Raw genomic sequence first — 21,960 nt, forward strand, 5'->3', positions numbered from 1 at the left:
TCTGCACTAAACTAGTGATGTACACCAATCACTGTGGGTCAAGTACAAATACAAGTCCAAATCCTCACCGCTGACCACCAATGTTAGAAATGGGGGTCTCTAGTTGGCAGAGGTAGGTACCTTTGTCCAAATAGGGACCATTGCTTCTAGTCAGGGTAAGGGGAGACACACTTTGGATAGCCCCTGCTTACCCCCTGGGTAGCTTGGGACGATCAGACAGATTTATCCCAAAGGCAATGTGTAAAGTATTTGTAGTCAAAACACACAGTAATACAGTGATAACACCACAAATGGACATCACACCAGTTTAGAAAAATAAAGTATCTTTATCTAAACTCAACGAGACCAAAATGACAAAAATCCAACATACATGTAATGAGAATATTGCTTTAAAAGGGTTTCAATACTTCTTGGTATATAGAAAAATATGGATGCATGATTTCTCACAAAGTACCTGTAGATGTGTCAAAAAACAAAGAGAAGTGTCAATTCCTGAGGCCATGGGGATGCGATGCGACAGTTCTGCTGCACGCAAGAGAAGTCGTGTGATACCGGTCTGTAGAGGGAAGTGATGCATCAATTTCGAGATGGTTCTGATCCGTGGGTGATAAGTCGGGAAAACTTGCCGCACAGGTACGATGTGTGGAAATCCAAGATGCATCTGGGGAGCTGGGGGTGAAGTCTTTTGGTCCCTGAGACTTCAGAACAGGAGGCCAGCACACACAGGCTCTCGGAGATCTTCTTCTACCAGGTTCAAAGCAAAGTTCCAGTCTTTGACCTCTACTTGGCAGAAAAAGCAACTGCAGACCACCCCCAAACACCACACAGCAAATAGGGAAGTACTCCTCCTCACAGCTCTTCAGCTCTAATCCACGTCAAAGGATCCTATTGAGTTCAGAAGTGATTTAAAGTTCTGGGGTTTTAGATCTCATACTTATACCCCAAAATGCCTTTGTTCTCTTTGTGCAAGGGTCTGTGAGCAGAGTCCAAACCCGTTCTGTCTTCACTGGTGCAGTATGACCACAGGGGGTGGAAACAGCATTGTGCAAGGGAGAAAGGCCTTAATCGGGTGCAAAGAAATCTCCTGCCACTACTCTAAATGCAGCCAAGCCCCATTCAGCTCAGCCCTGAGTCATCCAGGAAGGGTTAGGATTTTTCTCACTTTAGGAGTAGTAAAGTTAAGACTCCTAACTTTAGGACTCCTAAATGCCTTCTGTGAATACTGAAAGTATTAAAGTTAGGATTTTTCTCAGTTTTAGGACTCCTAAACTGAGAAAAATCCTAACTTTAAGTTAGGACTCCTAACTTCTGTGAATACCGAAATGAGTAAGTGCCTTCTGTGAATACCAAAATGAGTAAGTGCCTTCTGTGAATACCAAAATGGTAGTAAGTTTAGGATTTTGTCTTAAGTTAGTTCTGTGAATCGGGCCCAGAGAGTTGCAATGTCCTCTTCACAAGCTGCCCCAAGAGCGTAAACAATGATGATGCAGAAAGACCACCCCCAAACACCACACAGCAAATAGGGAAGTACTCCTCCTCACAGCTCTTCAGCTCTAATCCACGTCAAAGGATCCTATTGAGTTCAGAAGTGATTTAAAGTTCTGGGGTTTTAGGTCTCATACTTATACCCCAAAATGCCTTTGTTCTCTTTGTGCAAGGGTCTGTGAGCAGAGTCCAAACCCGTTCTGTCTTCACTGGTGCAGTATGACCACAGGGGGTGGAAACAGCATTGTGCAAGGGAGAAAGGCCTTAATCGGGTGCAAAGAAATCTCCTCCCACTACTCTAAATGCAGCCAAGCCCCATTCAGCTCAGCCCTGAGTCATCCAGGAAGGGTTAGGATTTTTCTCACTTTAGGAGTAGTAAAGTTAAGACTCCTAACTTTAGGACTCCTAAATGCCTTCTGTGAATACTGAAAGTATTAAAGTTAGGATTTTTCTCAGTTTTAGGACTCCTAAACTGAGAAAAATCCTAACTTTAAGTTAGGACTCCTAACTTCTGTGAATACCGAAATGAGTAAGTGCCTTCTGTGAATACCAAAATGAGTAAGTGCCTTCTGTGAATACCAAAATGGTAGTAAGTTTAGGATTTTGTCTTAAGTTAGTTCTGTGAATCGGGCCCAGAGAGTTGCAATGTCCTCTTCACAAGCTGCCCCAAGAGCGTAAACAATGATGATGCAGAAAGACATTTACATAAAGGCCAATTATTGAAGCAAATAAGAGTAGAGTTAAGACAGCACAAATACTGGGTCACCAGAGATGGAAGCTAATGGGAATAAAGGAGGGTTTTTGGTGGAATTAATGCCCAGCTCCATTTTGGGATGCTGGATGTCTGCTGCTCTACCAGCTCAGCTATAGAAAGGGATGGCCTTTCATGGCTTTCACATGCACCATCTCATCAATTTGTTTAAAGACTATACTTACAGAACAAAAAGAACATAAATATATTTTAAAAACAATTAGCACATACAAAGGAACATACAGCATTCAAGCAACGTCTAATAAGTGAAAATTGCTGAAGAGAGGGCATTGTGAAAGACAGTCATGCGTGCCTTGCATTCCATTGTAAGATGTACTGAGGCTGCTCTTTGGATCTCCTAAAAGGCTACAAATTGCTTTCTGGTAGTATAGCACAGGAAACATGATTACCGTGAAAAATAACAAAAAAACTTGAGCAGCAGGCCCGGACACATCCTTGAACATGCATAGGGGTATATTCACAAGAAGGTGTGATAACTACAGCAAGAGTAGCGTAACGCAACTTTGAACAACGCAGCCTATTGCAGGAAAATAACCCTGTGTCAACGTGGAATTCACAACGCGGCGGTGCATGCGATAGACAGCAGATAACGCTGCAAATGTCCGCATGCAAATCAACGTCATGCCGCAAAAATGCGATATGCAAACGCAAAAAAAATGTGATGAGACCAAACGCGATACAAAAAGTAGCGAAAAGCAGCTATAGGCCTGCAAATCCCACGCGTCTGCAGGGACAATGCACCATAAAAAACCCAGAAAAAATACACCAGAAACAACCCAAAGCATGTAGCAACATGGATGCACCCTGACCCAGCGCAGAGGCAAACTCGAACCCCACAACCCCCACAGACTACCAGCAAGGAACAACGGGGAAGGCCAAGGAGAAGAGGGAGATGAACACGGGGTTCAGACTGCAGGAAAACAAGACCAGCGTCACGGAGGTGACAGAACACTACCAGCAACTGACCCACGAGCAGATAACTGAATTGCAGTCGGAGTGCCGAGGAGGCCAATCCAGGAAGCCAATAGGCGACGGCATGACGTGACTACCTAAACGAGGCACCAACCCGCTGCCAACAGGAAGGCAGCAACGGCGACAGAAGGTGGCAGTCCAGCGCCCCGGAGGAGTTGGAGGAAACCCTGGCCCCGGTCATCAGTGTGGAGACGGTGCAAGGAGTAGGGAGTACGGACACAGCTGGAGTGGACCTTGTAGGAAGGCGGATACCTGACTATGGTTACCCCAGATTTTCTGCCTCTCACATTGGTGTGCAGCGGTTGGGATTAGAGCTTGCTGTTGTTTTACCAATTGTAATCTTTGAGATACCATTTGAAAGATCACATGAGGTACCATAGGTACATATAACAAGACTTATAATACTTAAGTTCTACTGAACGTAGTCATTGTAGACCAAAGGGCCTAGCACACCCTGACTACAACTCCTAGGGAGGTTTAGTAGGAAACACAATTAGTGTAGGTAGGTGCACACACCACACCTCACTAGATCATGTCTCTGAGAGCAGAACCAAGTGGATCTCTCCCAGTGGAGGCAGATCCTTTAAGGATACCTTCCAGATATGATACCCTAACTTTCCAAGAGCTAAGGCAATTGTGCACCTCTAGAAAGTTAAAACAGGGTTCTCACCCTACCCTCAGACACCTGATTGAGCACATGGAGGAACATGATGCTCTCAAGGCCTCTAGCAAAAGTCTGTTAATCAATGGAGATGAGGTACTACCCTCAACAGAAGATGCCCCTGACACTACTGTCATAGATGATGATGAGGGTGAGGAGGAGGAAGATTCTGAGGAAGGGGTAGGCAGCCAGGTTGAAGTTAGGAGACTTAGCCAGGCTAACCTAAGCCTATTTGGGGCTGAGAATGGGACAGCCCCATTCAGGCCTACAAGTGGACTTAGTCAGAGGTATAGGAGGGAGAGATCCCACTCCAGGGAGTCTCTCCACTCCAATGCTTCAAGGGGTTCTCAGAGGGGGATGACTTCTCCTCAGAGGAGAGAACATCAGGCTAGGAGGAGGGAGGTCAATCTCAGAATTGAGAGAGAAGAACTTGCCCTAGCCAAAGAGAAACTTGCTCTCGCAAAAGAGCAAAAGTTAAGTAGACTAGAGTCCACTGGTGGTAGCAATATCCCTAAGGATAAAGACAGGTCCTATGATACTAGAAACTTGAGTAAGATTGTGCCCCCCTACAAAGCTGGGGATGACATCCACAAATGGATAACTGCTTTGGAGAGGGCCTGCAAAGTACAGCAGGTACCCCAAAGTCAGTGGGCAGCAATCTTGTGGCTCTCCTTTTCAGAAAAAGGAAGAGACAAGCTCCTCACAGTTAGTGACGAGGATGCTAAAAACGACTCAGCCCTGAAGAGTGCTCTAATTCATGGGTTTGGCTTAACCACTGAGCAATATAGGTTGTTGTTCAGGGATACCCAGAAGACACAGACTCGGGACTGGACTGCTTTTGTAGATTGTGCTACTAAGGCTCTGGAGAGCTGGTTATTGGGCAGCATAGTACATGACTATACAGGATTGTATAATTTGATTATGAGGGAGCAGATCCTTAGTAATTGTCAAAACCAGCTTCTACACCAGCACCTGGTGGACTCAGATCTGACCTCTCCACAAGAATTGGGTAAGAGGGCAGACAAATGGGTCAGAACCAGGATTAGGCCTAAAAATCAGGGTGGTGACCAGAAGAAAGATTCTACCAAGCCTCAAGAGAAAGGTGGGGATACATCAAAAGACAAGTCCTCTACAGGGCCCCAAAACTCCAATGGTGGGGCTGGGTCCCAAAACACTTCCTCTAACCCTAAGAAACCTTATTGCCATGTCTGTAAACAGCCTGGCCACTGGAATACTGACAGTAGTTGCCCAAAGGCCAACAATAACGAAAACATTCCACCAAGTAATACTCCCAGACCTCCTGTTACTATTAGCAGTAATACCCCAGGTGGTGGGAGTGCCCCCAAAAATGTGGCTGGTTATACTTGGGGAGCTCAGGTGGACTCTGGCCTAACCAGGTCCTCCAACCAAGATACTCTAGTCTGTGAAGATGGCATGGGGGTTGCCAACTTTTCTGCTTGTCCCAACACTTTGGGTAAGTACAGACAGGAGCCCATCATCAATGGCCAGAAAGTTGTATAGAGACACAGGGGCTAGCATCACTATGGTGACTAACAGTCTAGTCCCCTCAGGACAACTTTTACCTGGGTTCACCTATCAGGTGACCAACATTGATGGAGTGCAGAAAGATCATCCCATGGCAGTAGTTAATCTCAGCTGGGGAGGTGTCACTGGCCCCAAGAGAGTGGCAGTGTCTACAAACTTGCCTGTAGATTGTCTACTGGGAAATGATCTAGAGATCTCAGCCTGGGCTGGGGTAGAACACGAAACCCATTCCAAAATGGTAGGCCTTCCAGAAAAGGTTAGTGGGGCTGTGATGGCCACAGCCCCAGCTCAAGCAGAATTCCTTCCTAAAGAGGTTGGAAGGGCTGTGATGGTCACAGCCCAAGCTCAGGCAGACTTCCCTGAAAAGGTTGGCAGGGCTGTGATGGTCACAGACCACACACAGACAGAGTTCCTTCCTGAAAAGGTTGCTAGGGCTGTGATGGTCACAGGCCAAACTCAAACAGAATTTAGTGATGTGAAGCCTGAAACTATGGATCACTCCACTCAGACAGAGAGTATTGGGGAGGAAGAAAAGTCTCCCTCCCACCAGACATTACGTGAGAGTCAGCCTCCTCAGGGAACTAACCCTACCCCTTGTGAAGGAACTGCCCCAGAGGTAGTCAGGCCTAGCCTGGCAGAGCCCCTGATGTCAGTGGACCCTTCCAAGGTGGGACCCAGTCTGGAGCAGGTAACCTGCCCCTCTCTACCCTGCCTCAGTCAGCCCAGGGCTGTAGAAGTCAGGGAGGCCAGTGGACCCCAAGGGCCCCCTGTCCACAGGAACACCCCATCAGCAGATTAGGGGTACCAAAGCTAGCAGCACTAGCTAGGTGAAAATTTCAAAAACTCCTGAGGGATCTCCCTTACACCTAGTTAGGCACCTCCCCCAGATGGACACTGTTGGGCACAGCCAAACATGGCACCCGATGGCCCCAGACCTGACCTGTCCCTCCAGTAAGCCAACAAAAGGGACCCAGCCTCCAGCTGTAGGTAGCCAGAAGTTGACCCTGAGAGCACAGTGCAACTCAGTCCTGGAAAGAAAGGCATGCATGGTGGAAGATGATTGGAGGAAGCTGAGCCCTACATTAGAGGAGCCTCACTTCAGTACTCCATCTCAACACCAGCCTTTTACTTTGCCAAAACACCTCACAGGTAGAGATTCCCTATGGTGGAGACCCTATGATACCCTTAGGGTAAGGGTTTGCTTAGCGGACCATGAGACAGGGGGTAACCATGCTAGTGCAGGTACTTCCTTATATGGCCACTTAGGCAATATAGGCTTACCTGGTCAAGGATAGCCTTATCTCCTTTCGTTTGGAGGGGGGGTTATGTAGGAAGGTGGATACCTGACTATGGTTACCCCAGATTTTTTGCCTAGTGTTTAGCTGGTTTTCGACTTAGTTGGCCTGGGATCCTGCTAATCAGGACCCCAGGCTATCTGCTCTCACTGTAAAATGGACTCCATGTACTTTAGGTACATCTCCAATTGGAGGTTGGGTCACCTTGTGAGCCCCTGTATAGTGTACCATAGGTACCCAGGGTATAGGTGCATCCAAGGCCTACCAGGGGCTGCAGCATGAATTATGCCACCCCTGGCTGGCCATCCAAATTAACACAACTGGCTGATCACTCAGCTGGGGCAAGGTTGTGTAATCACTCCTTGCTTAGGTATAGTATTCCTATACCTGCCATTATATATAGACACATATATACCTATAAGTCACTCCTATGGCAGGCCTTAACAATCCTGGAGGCAGGGTGCTTGGTTTTATGTGAGATGAGGCTCTATCATGAGCTGAACCTGTCTGCAGCTTTCGGAACCATGTCCTTATAGCTGTTCTATGATATAGCCATACCATATACTCTTAAGTGCATTATAATCCTCGTGGTTGAATGCTAACTTTGGTTTGGCTTTATCAAAACATGTCGTGTAAGGTATCATACGCTTTGGAATACTACCCCCTCACAAGTTCTGGCAACGGGGGTAGCATTCCACCCTTCTAGAGGGAGAAGACATGTTGTTCCTAGTAATCCCGGTTAAAGTTAACCAGAGCCTCAGCATCACAAAATGGATGCTGCTGCCACAGACACAAGTCTGACCTCCTGGTGCTGGGAGTCCTTCCAGCGAGGGAGGCTTGGACAATAGGTTTCCTGTCTTGGGAGGTGCTAGCACCACCCCAGACAGACAATAGTGTATTGGGGCAGGGAGGGCTGACTGAATTGAGACACTGCCTGGGGCACACAAGGTGTCCCATGCATAGTCCGGTTGAAACCAGTTGCTGGGGCACTCCAGCCCCAGCTCTGGAACGAAACTGGACAAAGGGAAAGGGGTGTAAGCACCCCCTTCCCTGGTCCCACCCATGGGAGGGACCTAGCAGGTAATCCAGCCCCTCAGATTAGTATATAGGTAGGAGCTGAGTCAAGAGACCTTAGATTTATCCTGAACTGAAACTTGAAACGAAACTCTGGACCTTCAATGTTCTACCTGAAGACAGAAGTCTGAAGAATCTCCCTTGTGGTCAAGGAGTGACCACCCTGTGAAAGCAGGCACCATCAAGCGATCAACGGCTTTCTTTTTCGATGCTCCAGCCGGAGCCCGAGGACAAAGCCTGACAAGACCCGGACTTCCAGACTTCCTTCAGCCCGATCCACAGCCACAGCAAAGCTGAGACCCGTGGAGGCGATGAGAGACGTGGGACCGGCCATCTTGGAAAGCCTGCGAATTGCTTCCCGTGCAACTTCTGAGGCACCCTCAAAGTTGTGCATTGGGGATTGAGAAGCCCCAGCCCCGAGCATAATCTGCAACGAAGATCAGCCCCCCACACTCCACGAGTGCCGCGTGGGGCCCTTCTGCATTTTCCTGCTTGACGCGTCTATCTGGTCACTTGCCCGCTGGCTAGTGGCCTCTGTGGCGACAAAACTTTGAATCTACACCAATGGCCGGGTTACTCCAGGCTGGCCCCTGCTTCCCTGAAAAGGAGAAGCCCATCATACCTTGCTGGTATGATCAAGAAGCCATCTTTGATTCCTGCGTGGGTTGCCTTTGCCAAGGCTTGTTGACTCCAATCTGGAAGCCGACACCGTCGACAGCGAGAGCCTTCGTGGGACAGTCCGTATCCAGCTCCAGGTCGTCGTCGACACCTCCTGGTCCACGTGGCTGCAGAGACAAGCTTCACGACATCACCTGATTGCGTCGCGACATCACCTGGTTCCTTCCTGGTCACTGGCTAGTGACCCAGACTCTGTCCCCTCTGCTTTCAGGTACTCTTCATCCTCGATCCGCCCTTGGATCCAACCGGACACTTCCCTACTGGTCATGTGCAGCATCTTTCTTCAAGGCTCCATAGGATTCAGCGACGAAACCTGACACACTTTGACACCTATGCACCCGCTTCCTGTGGGTGAGGTAACGCGAGCACGCCGGTGCTCCTGTGGGTATTGACTATCCTAGCGTCCTAGTTTTCATTAGCTTTCTCCTAGTCCATCCGGAAGTGCCCTAAAAGAATTGGGGGCAGATGTATCAAGCCTTTTGCGATTCGCAAAGGCTGGAATTCTGCGAATTCTGGCCTTTGCGACTAGCAAAAGGCACTTTTGCATTTTTTTAAATGTATCAAAAAATCGCAAAATAAGGAATCGCAAAAATTTGCTATTCCTTATTTTGCTTAAGCATTTAAGGAATCGCAAATTTTGCGATTCCTTAAATGCAATGTATGTAACTTTTTGAAATTGCGAATTTGGGTTAAGAAATCGCAAATTACCACCAACTTGTAGTTTGTGGTAATTTGCGATTTCATTTAAAAATGCCCTATTTGGCATTTGTAAGGGTGGCATGTGACGCACATACATGCCCATAGGGCATGTATGTGCGGCACATGCACACCCATGTACATTTCAGGGGTGCAGCAGGGTGTCTTTGAGACACCCCTGCACCCTTGAAATAATTCTCAAATTGCGATTAGCAAATTGCGAATTCGCAATTTGAGAATTATTTCACAATGCATGGGAAATTATTCCTTAATTGAATTCGCAAATAAGGAAGATTAAGAAATCGCTAAAAAATTGCGATTTTCTACATACATTCCATTTTGCGATTTCTAAATAGCGATTCCTTAAAAATCGCTATTTAGGAATCGCAAAATGGAATCTTGATACATCTGCCCCCTAGTTTCCATTTCTTTCATTCCCATTATAACTCTATGGTAACTCACGTGTGTGTAAAGACACTGCACACGCCTCCCGTGGGCCTCCTGCTCCCTATCCTTTGGTAGTACAGCGTAGCCCCAGCAATTCCCCAGGCCCTAGGCCTGTCCTTTGTTCATGACGTGGTCCTTATACCACTATTTTAGTATATGGTTTTACGTGCCCCTAGGGCCCTACTGTATTTTGTGCAATTTATTGTATGATAATTAAGTATCTTGTTATGTGCTTATGCCTCTGACCTCATAAAGAGTTCAGAGGGTTGACTTAGTAATAAATCCATATATATTTTATATACATAACCTGTGTGGTGTCCTTTCATTTGGTATTAAAGGGGTTACATATGGTAAAACAGCTGGCTTTACATGCCCTCTTGAGTTTAGCCTAAGACTGCTTTGTCCATGCTACCACTAGGATAGCTGGTCTATATGGTTGACTTTACAACCATCACCATAAGGGTTGTTTGGACTGATACAGGGTGCCTACTAGAATACTGGACATCACATATCAGGCCAACTTCTCACAGACCTGACACAACATCAACAGGGAGTGCCACGAACAGGGACTGGGTGGACGGGGGGAGATGGGCACAATGGCATACATGCACAACGAGGCGTAGCACACTGCACACCCACAAACACCCAGGATCATGTCCCAGATCCCCTTGGCACACTGCAGCACACACACGTAGCACGAACAGCACACCCACATTGACGGCAACGTGGAACAATGTGCATACCCAACACTGCAGAACAGAGGACACACTGGCTCCGCACAGCACAGAACCACGCCCAGGGGCGCTCAAATAGCAGTCACACACCCATGTTGGCTGTGCATATGATGGCCCTGGCCACTCCCCTTGCGAATTGAGTGGGTGACGACAAAGCTACATGTCCAAGTTCCAACCCGCTGCCTGCGGTGACATGTCTGCATCTGATGTACACAGCACAATGTAATGTCATAGGGCCCAGGGCCCACATGCATACTACAAGACCACAGGGACACACGCAGAAATCATGCTGAACTGGCTACAAGCGGTACAAAAGGGGGTGGTGATGGACGGAGCATCTGAGTCAATCAAACACTCACACCCAGTCAAAAGATCTGGGTTTAATCCATCACCATTCTTTAGCCCACTCTGCCACCCCAGTTCAGACATGGATATATGCAAATCAGTCTGACCCTGTGCCTCATGGGAACAGTCCAGCCCGAACTGCCAAGCCATGTCTTCCCTGGACCAGAAACAAGCTTCCGAGGACCGGTTTCTGGCATTCCAGCCGTCTTCAGCCCGGCTTGCTTGAATCTAGTGGCAAAGTGAGCAAGGAACTCACGTCTGAGCATACCCTGCCACACTTATGGCGGCCAAAAGCGGTACAAAAGGGGGTGGTGATGGACGGAGCATCTGAATCAATCAAACACTCACACCCAGTCAAAAGATCTGGGGTTAATCCATCACCGTTCTTTAGCCCACTCTGCCACCCCAGTTCAGACATGGCTATATGCAAATCAGTCTGACCCTGTGCCTCATGGGAACAGTCCAGCCCGAACTGCCAAGCCATGTCTTCCCTGGACCGGAAACAAGATCCGAGGACCGGTTTCTGGCATTCCAGCCGTCTTCAGCCCGGCTTGCTTGAATCCAGTGGCAAAGTGAGCAAGGAACTCACGTCTGAGCCTACCCTGCCACACTTATGGCGGCCAAAAGCGGTACAAAAGGGGGTGGTGATGGACGGAGCATCTGAATCAATCAAACACTCACACCCAGTCAAAAGATCTGGGTTTAATCCATCACCGTTCTTTAGCCCACTCTGCCACCCGAGTTCAGGTGGCAGAGTGGGCTAAAGAACGGTGATGGATTTAACCCAGATCTTTTGACTGGGTGTGAGTGTTTGATTGATTCAGATGCTCCGTCCATCACCACCCCCTTTTGTACCGCAACTGGCTACAGGCACATGCGCCCGGCCCCTTTATTGGCAGGGCCACATGTACAGTGACACCTGTGCTTGATCTGTGTGGGGTGAGTGTAAGCCATTCCGCATGGAATGTCTGGTGCTGGCAGAAAACACATGCATGACAGAGTCAACTGTTGAGCAACATGGAGTGAGCTGGAGAAAGTCCAGAGGACAGCCAACATGCAAACAGAAGTGTCCGTGAGTTGCAGTGCACTGGGGTTGGGACACTGGAGATGAGCGCACTCATGTGAAGAAAAGGTCTTGGATTGTGTCCCTTCGAAATAATACTGATGCAGATGCAGTGTGGTGTGTTAGACCTGCATCAGCTTGCCCATCAACGTCTCCCGGCCCCAACACTGTTTGAGGTGACATACCTGCACAACCGCTCCACAGCACAAAACACAATCAGCAACGGACAATGTCCTGTGATGCACTGAGTCACTGGCACCTGGAGTGCTGAGCAGGGTATCAGGCCGATGATGGCATCCACGAGAGACCTGAGCAAGTCTGAAGTCTGTCAGGACAACCGCTTCAACTGGTCCTTGTGGTGGAGGCGTGTGCCTCCTGCGGTGATGCATCGTCCAGGCCGGTCTGGACTTGCTTTGGTGTGTGAGCCCTAGTGGGATGAATTTGGGCCCGGAAGCTGCGTACAGCGCAAGGCCACAGGGTAATGGCATTGATGACCCCAAGGCCTATGGCTCAAGGTCCAGCCAATGTCTCTGGAGAAGTAGCCCTGGACAGGACCAGCACCAAGTTAGTCGCCCCGGAAGCACTGCGGCTGGCACAGGCACCCAGCCACGGGACGGTGACTTGCAGTGCAGTCAGATGGGCCATGCGACCTGAGCGGGTCACCATCTCTGTCCGAGGTGTATGTTTCAGAGTGTTTCGGGGGACAATGGAAGGTGTCCTCTGTTGCAAGACACCGAAAGATTTGATTTTATCCGTAAGCAGCAAATGGAGGAGGGGAATGCGACAGCCCCGTTGCCACCACCAATTCCGTATCAGCTACATGAGGATGAAAACTGCCCCCTAGTCCATAGGCTCAGACGCCACCACAGTTCGACCAGAGAGTGTCCATGAATGTCGGGAAACAGACTTAATGGCACCAAGGCTGAGTGGGGGTGCAGTCTGCGATGATGCCGGTACACTGATATGAACTCCACCATTGCTGAATCATGACTCTGTGACCTACTGGACTGCAGTGTAGGCTGGAGGCAGCGGTCAGCACGGGCCATTCACCGAGTGTCACCAGCATAGGTTGGTGGCTCCACCAGCCTGCCTAGTTCAGGTTCAGTGGCACCACGTATTCAGTCACTTCCGTGACTGTGACCCGGCTTTCATCCGGACTGGGTCGCATCTTCCTCTTACTCCTCTCCGTGCGACCACTGGTGTGGACTCTGCCATTGTGAATGGCAACTAGGTGCTGGATGTGAGACCTACTGGTCCGCAGAGTAGTCCTGGTCCCTCATCCACATGTCGCCGGATGGCGTTGAAGAGGGTTTGTGGCAGCACGTGTCGCCGGATGGCATTGAACAGGGTTTGTGGCAGCACGTGGCACAAGATGCCCATATGGAACTATGCCTCACGGATCGAAGGGAGTCTGGTGCTGTGGCCGCTGTCCGGATTTGGGGTCACTGCTATTCATTAGCCAGGACAAGGTTTCACATATGGGACACACTGAGCCGCAGAGGATGCCAGTAGAATATGCAAAGAAAAAGGAGTAATGGGCCAACGTTGGGGGGACAGCGGTGGTCTGAAAGGCTGTCCGAGTCGCGGGCCTCGGGCTTGGAGGTTACACTGGTACGTGGTGGGCCCTCCTTGACACACACTGGTGTCTGCTGCTGATCAGTGTGGTCTGGCTGCGCAGGGTCGGCCTGACAGGTTTGTGCTCTAGCGGGCCGGGATATGGCAGGCGCACAGGATCTCAGGCAACTCCGCTAACAAGGACGGCATCGGCCTCGTGGCGGGATGGGAGGCACCGCCCTGGCAGAGACGTTGTGCTTTCCGGAAAAGGACCAGGCCCAGGGCTACATGCTTTTTATTCACACCACTATGCTGGCCTGGAGTACGCCGGCCCATCCCACTCTGATCCCGCTTACGGGGGCATAACAGGCAACCTTTCTGCAAGGACCCCCACTGGCTGGGGTGACATGGTTGCGTCCACTGTCCACTACTGTCACCGTAGATATGGGTGTGTTCTGCATACTGCAGTCTGTCCAGCACTACGCTGCCAGTCTTACCATTGTGTACTTTCCCAATCATGGTTCTACTGCAATCCTTCACACATGCCTGCTTGCCTCCTCTCCCCACATTTGTCTATTGTGTGGCTGAGTTGCCATGACGTTAATTGGTGATGTTCACAGCTTGCCCAGGTTCACATTGTAAGTTGTTCAATCGTGTCTGGTGGATGGACATGTTGTTGTGCATGTTGGTTGTGAACTTGTGACATGTGCATTGCCAGATTTGTGGATTGCATGGTTGTGGAGTTGAGGTGAGTGGGGTGTTATTTGGGAACTTACCAAGGAGCTGTGAATTTCCCTTGGTGCCATCCTGGGAAGGCTGGTTGCTGATAGAATGTCCGAAGGTGAAGGGATCATGCACACTGGCTGTGTAGTTGGATGCGACATTGGTGAAGGTCCCACGGTGTTCTGATGCTGCCTGCACATAGATGTGTGACGTGTGCTTCCTGTTGTGCTGATTGTGTGCTGTGTCACCAGGGGGCAAAGGTGGGACATGTCTGCAGTGGATTGCTCCAATACGTGTGTGCATCCGGCTATGGCGTATGTTCCTTGCTTGGTCCCCAGCAGTTCATGCGCATTGGATTGGCCGTATGGGGCCTGGGGTGCCAGGGTTATGGTGATGTCCATGACAGGTGTGGGGGACTTGGATGTGATGTCTGTGTGACTTTGTCGGCTCTGGCGAATGTTAGTTGGGGTGTGCCAGTCTCCAACAGGTGCAGCACTGCCAGCAGCTTGGTGTGGGGTGGGATGTTGGTTGTCAGCTGTGTTGGTGCCATTGGCCTGTTGGGCGATGATGGCCAGGATAAATAGGATGGTTGTCCCTTTCCGCCTGTAGTGGACAGTGACATTGTCCGAAGTTGTGCCTGTGAGGCAGGTGCGTTTCCTGGGGGGGCCACTGTCTTTGTCTGCGCTGGCTCTGTGGTGGTCCGGGAGGGGTGTGACGGGTGGGTGTTGTGGCCCTCTTGGGTGTCCGAGCTGCATGATCAGTAGCTCCATGGCTTCTGCTTGTCTTCAGGCATGGTTCTGGGCTGGGCTCCCTAGTGTGGTGCAGGCTGCCGTCTGACTTTACACCAGGTCAGAGCAGGTGTACATTTCCTTCTGCTAACGCGCCTTATCGCGTGTTTTGTGTTCTTATCGCCGTCTGGTAGTTGTGTTGAGGTGTGGTGTTGTCGCAGCTTTTGGCACGGGAATGCCTACTCTGCATCTCAAAAGCGATAGTTGCGGAGGTCCTCTGTGGAGATGTTTTTTGCGGCTGCTATCGCGGGAAAACTGGTGCTCTGGGCTGTTAGCACTAGCTTGTGAATGGTGGGGTACATTTATCACGACTTTGGCTGCGATAAAGTGCTGTTAATTCAGCCATAGCACCTAGTGAATATGCCCCACAGTGTTTCCCTAGGACTGGCCTGTGAACCAAAAGCAGCCATGGCAAATTTTGTCAGACCAATCCCGTACGGTGCGTAGCGAGTGAGCGCAATGAGCCTGGCCACTACAAGTGGGGTTTGAAGGGAGTTTCCAACAAGAAAATCGGGGAATGTTTTTTTTAAATGGTGCATTCCACAACACATTTTAATTATATATTCAAATTGCATATTAAATGAGGACCCTACAATGCACCAGTATACGACAATCTTTGTTGGGGCTCTTCAATGATTCCCTCATTACCACCCTCCAACAGTGACCCTCATCTCGCAATAGCCCCTCACTCACATGTATTTTTGTTCTATAGTGCCTCCCTTAACAGTGTGGGGTGTCGGAGAACTGTACATCACACACACAGACAATGAATCAAACGTGTAAATCAATGTTTAAAAAATGTTACATAAGACATTAGCAGATACAAGGTGTCGGATTCACATGTCATCAATACATGTCGCCATTTTTTAAGAGTTCTTTTTAAGCTGGAGAAGCACATACTCAGGATTCAAAAAGAAACACAGTTGGCGGGGTGGGGTTTCCTATAAGAATGTATTTCTACTCAAACTCATTTTAGCAACATTAGGATCATGAAAGACTGGGGGAAAAAACATAACTTTCGAACCTATACCATGTCCATTGCATTCAGCTCTTTGACGACAGGTCATAGCTCGCTGTGCTAGATTACTATTGTAAGTTACAAACTGTAAGTAACAGAAGGATTTCTGTGACAAAAGCAGTAACCCACTGAGCTATGCACACAAAATACAAATCAAATCAAACAGCATTTGTTTAGCGCAACACTGTCACCCCTAAGGGTATCTGGGAGCTAAGGGTTCCGTGTCTCCATCGAATAGCCAGGTCTTGAGTTTCTTTCTGAAGTCCATCTGGGAGGGGGATTGTTCGGAGGTGGAGGAGTAGGTCGTTCCAGGTCTTGGCCACGACAAAGGAGAAGGAGCGACCACTGCTGCGGCAGCAATGGATGAGGGGGATGTGTGAGGGCAAGAGAGGCAGAATGCAGATGTCTGTTGGGCCGGTGGAAGTCCAGTCGATGGTTGAGGAATGATGGTCCTTGGTCATGTAGAGCTCTGTATGTGTGCGTGAGAATCTTGAACTGACATCTCTTCTGGATGGGGAGCCAGTGGAGGTTTCTTATGTGAGGGGTGATGCTGGTCCATTTGGGGAGGTGCATGATGAGTCTACCTGCAGTGTATTGTATGGTCTGAAGTTATTGGAGGATCTGGGTGGCGATTCTGAACTAGAGAGCAGTGCCAAAGTCGAGGCAGCTGGTGATGAAGGCCTGAGCAACGGTCTTCCTGGTGTTGATAGGGAACCATCTGAAGAGTCTGAGGAACATGCAAAGGGTGTGGAAGCAGGAGGAGGCGACTGCGTTGACTTGTCATTTCATGGTCAGTTGGCTGTCGAGGATGATGCCGAGGTAGCGTACATGGTCTATTGGTGTGGGTGAGAGTCTGAGCTCTGCCGGCCACCAGCTATGGTCCCATATGGAGTTGTCCCTTCTGAAAATCTGTATTTCTGTTTTGTCAGAGTTGAGTTTGAGGCATCCATTTTCCCACATTGGCCATGGCTTTGTAGAAGTTGGTTTTGGCATTGGATAGGTCTTTTCTGAGAGCAAGAAGATATGTTGGGTGTTGTCAGCGTAGGAGCTTATGTTGAGTCTGTGGGCTCTGACGACATCTGCAAGGAGAGTCATGTAGATGTTGGATAGGGTTGGGCTGAGGGATGATCCTTGAGGTATGCTGCAGATGATTCTCTTGTGTTCTTGGGAGCCTAGGTGAAGGGTGGCCGTTGGATGCTCAGTGTGCGTCCTGAGAGGAAGGAGGCGATCCACTTGAGGGCGTTCTGCTGTATGCCAATATTGTGGAGTCTGTTGATGAGGGTGTGGTGAGTGACAGTGTAGAATACCACAGATTGGTTGAGGACAATCAAGGCCTGTTTCTTAGCTGACAAGGAGAGTTCTGATGTCGTTTGTGGCAGTGATTAGTTGGGTCTCACTGCTGTGGTTGGCATGGAATCCTGATTGTAGGTGGTTTTGTTCCAGGTGTTCGGTGAACTGTTGGCTGGTGGCTTTCTTGAGTACCTTGGCTTGGTACGGAAGTAGGCAGATCGGTCAGTCGATTTTGAGGTCGCTAGGGTTGGCAGATGGCTTCTTCAGGAGGAGCCTGACCTCTGCGTGTTTCCAAATGTCTGGGAATATTGCATTGGAGATGGAAGTGTTGAGGATGCAAGTGCGTTACGAACTGATAGGGTTGGCTCAGAGGTTGAAAAGACAGCGGGGGCAGGGGTCATTGAGTTCCCTAGAGTGGATGGATGACATGATGGTTGTGGTGATCTGGGTGGTGAGCAGGAACCAGGTGGTTATAGTTTGGTTGATGTTTGCTGGAGGGTCTGTGTCGTCGAGGCTGAGAGTGGAGGGATGGGTGTCGAAGTTGTTGTAGATGTTGTTATTCTTGCTGTGGAAGTAATCTGACAAGGTGTCGCAGAGTTCTTGGGAGGGGTGGATGGTGTTTTCTGTGACGGTCAGGTTGGAGTATTCTTTGACAATCTTGAAGAGCTCCCTTGTGTGGTTGGCTGCAGTGTCGATGCGGGTGGTGATGGCTGCTCTAAAGTTCTGGATCTGCATGGTACACATTCTTTGTAGCAGGCATATTAACCCTCTGCACTACTTTGGATGAGCCAAACTCCCAATAGACAAAACTCAAATCGCTCTACAGCAGGAATGTTAATCACCAGAGATACCAGTCTTGACATTTTTAATGTGCCTGAAAACTGCTGGATATACAAGGAACTCTGCAGCAAGAGTGAAAAGTGAGTAATTATGCTGGCCAGGCCTGCTGATTTTGTTACTGGACGCTAATATTGCAAAACTGTACCCCAGTAAGAAAACCAACCCCAATTCCCTCTAGCCTCTTGGGAAGCCCCCGATGCCCAGTCCAGCCAATTCGGCCTTGGGTATCGCTGGTTTTTGTCATGGTATTAGCCAGAACTTAATTTGTAAAAAAATAAGTGCCAGGGCCCTCGTCAGGAGACCTCTGCAGCTTTCACCACACATTGCCCCGGCCAACACTGCCATTGACAGTACCAACACAACTAACTATCCCACTCCTACAAGGTTGAGAATTTAGACTTTTCAAATACATTAAAAATTACTAATATCTGGCGCCCAAGCTAATCTTATAGCTTTGGGTGCAGATATTAGTCATTTTAATGTACATTTAATTATTAAGTAACTGTTGTTGTGCTCATTACAAAATTAAACAAAGAGCGTCACCATGTGGCAGGTTGTCATACGTTTTCAATAACAAAAGAGAGAGTGAGGGAAAATTTACACTTATCTATGTGAGTTGGGAACTCCTGGTCCCCGGAATTAGTTACAAAAACAATGGAGAAGTGTCCACTCAGAAACAGAGAAAAAGGTTTCTCTGGACATGGGCTTATGTGCTCAATTCAGCACAATGTGCCCCAACCTGTTTAAGGATAATGCATATCCTTGTAGAAGACCCCTCACTCACCAACCTAGTTGGTGACATGCTTCATCATCGGGGTCCCACCCCATAAGCCGAGTGCCTATAGGGTGTGCTGCGACACCTGACTACAGTGGAGCTGGTTAATTTTTCTTTTATGTGTTCAGGGCGATCAAACAAGTGAATTTAAAAAGGGCCAACACTACTCACTGCAAGTATTTATTCTTGAGTGCTTGAACCCTAGTTAAAAAATGTGTAACACCTATGTCTAATTAGGTAGACTTTGGTGTTAAAAGTAGTGTTTGATAAAAATAGCTAAGTGTGCTATGTGAAGTGTGATAAATGCTATTGATTAAAAAGGTCTACATGTTTCAACCATTGTATTTATTCATTTGTTTTCGTCAGGACCGTGATATTGAACTGGGTGGTCCACACACGATAAGGTGCGTCCTGCCCTAGTCCAAGTTGGAGTGCACAAATTGTGAACTCGTGTAAAAATAGTGCGTTTTCTTTATTCAAAGAAAAACCTGTAAAGGAACAGGAAAACAAAAAACAGGGAGGGGTCACATACAGTGGTTGACAAAACACATGTACTACATTTAACGTATAAAGCCATTCTTTCCCCTTTTGAGGCAATAGATGGGGTCGTACCCAAGTTGTAAAATAGAGGAATCCATCTAGTTGTGCAACAGTACTACAGTGCTTTTACCGGACTGTGACTTATAGCTACTCGAACGGTGCCAAAGAAGTGGTGTCGACCTAGTTTTGGCATCTGAGAATAGCTAGTGAAAAGTAAGGGCGGCGTATTATGAGTGAGTGAGTGGCCCCTGTATGTGACCCCTCCCTGTTTTTTGTTTTCCTGTTCCTTTACAGGTTTTTCTTTGAATAAAGAAAACGCACTATTTTTACACGAGTTCACAATTTGTGCACTCCAACTTGGACTAGGGCAGGACGCACCTTAGCGTGTGTGGACCACCCAGTTCAATATCACGGTCCTGACGAAAACCAATGAATAAATACAATGGTTGAAACATGTAGACCTTTTTAATCAATAGCATTTATCACACTTCACATAGCACACTTAACTATTTTTATCAAACACTACTTTTAACACCAAAGTCTACCTAATTAGGCATAGGTGTTACACATTTTTTAACTAGGGTTCAAGCACTCAAGAATAAATACTTGCAGTGAGTAGTGTTGGCCCTTTTTAAATTCACTTGTTTGATCGCCCTGAACACATAAAAGAAAAATTAACCAGCTCCACTGTAGTCAGGTGTCGCAGCACACCCTATAGGCACTCGGCTTATGGGGTGGGACCCCGATGATGAAGCATGTCACCAACTAGGTTGGTGAGTGAGGGGTCTTCTACAAGGATATGCATTATCCTTAAACAGGTTGGGGCACATTGTGCTGAATTGAGCACATAAGCCCATGTCCAGAGAAACCTTTTTCTCTGTTTCTGAGTGGACACTCCTCCATTGTTTTTGTAACTAACTCCGGGGACCAGGAGTTCCCAACTCACATAGATAAGTGTACATTTTCCCTCACTCTCTCTTTTGTTATTGAAGATTTAGGCAGCGCACAGCTGCGAGAGTAACAAACACAATAGATATCATTTCACAACACAGGCAATATCCATTGTAAACATGGCCGAAAACCAGGGCCTTTCCTACACCTCGGCTGAAATTGATGAAATAATGAGTGATTTATCGGCGTTCGCGGATGTGAACATAGCACAAAGCATTTCTACAACAAAAGATTGGGAAACGGAACTCAAGAGGAACAGAATCAGAACCATCCTACACGGGACAATACTCAAACAATACTTGAACAATAACATGGCACCTAAGGGGCTATTAGTTTCCAATGCACCTCGTATCTTCCTTGAGGACGAAGCATTCCGAAAAGACTGGGCTGCCATAGCGTGGCACTGCACGCATGACTGGATAGTCTTAATCTTAAAAACAGCCATAAGACTCTCTGAAAAAATCCAGGTGGAAATCCAGCTAGCGGAAGGAAATATGAAAGCTACCTTCACAGGCTTCAAGAAGAAGCTTGATGAATTAAATAAGGAGATGACGGATTATAAAGACAATCTGTCACAACAGAAAGTGCAGAAGTTTCAAAAAGATCTAAAAAGATTCTCAATGACTAAAGCATACCCATACTCAGATCCAGAGTATGTACCACCATCGAAAGGAGAGGACAACTCAGACGCCTCCAGTAATGCATCCAGTAATGCCTCTAACACCAGTGTAAACTCTAGTGGAGGAAGCACAAAACAACAAAGGGGGCGAGGACGCGGCAGAGGGCACGGCAACTGGCCACCCTTTAACCCAATACCAATGCAAGGGTTTGTTGATCCTTACTACAATCCACAGAACATTGGGATGTACGGTTGGCAACCACCGTTCCAACAACCTTTTTTCCAACCAAATGCCTACAGACCGCCTTTTTTATACCGGGGCGGAAAAGGACGGGGAAGGAGAAAAACCCAAAATCAAGGGGGCCAAGTACATTGGGCACCGGAAGATCCGAGTGCGAACATGAACAGGAACAACCCCCAGCAAGCAGGACCGAGCAATCGGAAAATCTAGTTACAAATCTTTCAAGCAGACCCTTGAGCATAGCTGAGGATTCAGTTCTGAACAAGGGCTTAGGTTATGTACCCACTGCAAACCTTGACAAGTTCAGGCTGCACTGCGAACTGTCATCTTTCTTTCGCAAACTCCGATTGAAAGCTTTTTTTGAAAAAAGAACTAGCATAGAAGAAAACCTGGATACTAATGAAACAGGACTTAGGAGTAAGTCCACATTCATGCCGCCACCACACCTGATCCCAGTGGAAATTTCCACGTTTGAGCAGGCTGTCTTTAACGAGATTGAGATTACTAATCCCAAGAAAGCCTTCATGAATCTGACCAAAGAAGAAAGAAGTGCCCTTGACAACTTGCGAGATTGTGATACCATTGTTATCAAACCTGCAGATAAGGGCGGAGGCATTGTTGTACAAGATCGCACAGCTTACCAAAAAGAATGTCTCCGACTTCTAGCAGATCAAAATAGTTACCGCAGACTACCAGTGGATCCAACAGAAGACCTGGAAAGCGAGATAAAATCGCTAGTGGAACATGGTGAATCAGAGGGTTTCATATCCAAACAAGAGGCAGATTTCCTCTGTAGTAGTGAAAGAAAAATCCCTTACTTCTATACCCTGCCTAAAATACATAAGAACAAGACA

This window comes from Lissotriton helveticus, chromosome 10, assembly GCF_964261635.1.
Source record: "Lissotriton helveticus chromosome 10, aLisHel1.1, whole genome shotgun sequence".
In the NCBI taxonomy this organism is placed as follows: Eukaryota; Metazoa; Chordata; class Amphibia; order Caudata; family Salamandridae; genus Lissotriton; species Lissotriton helveticus.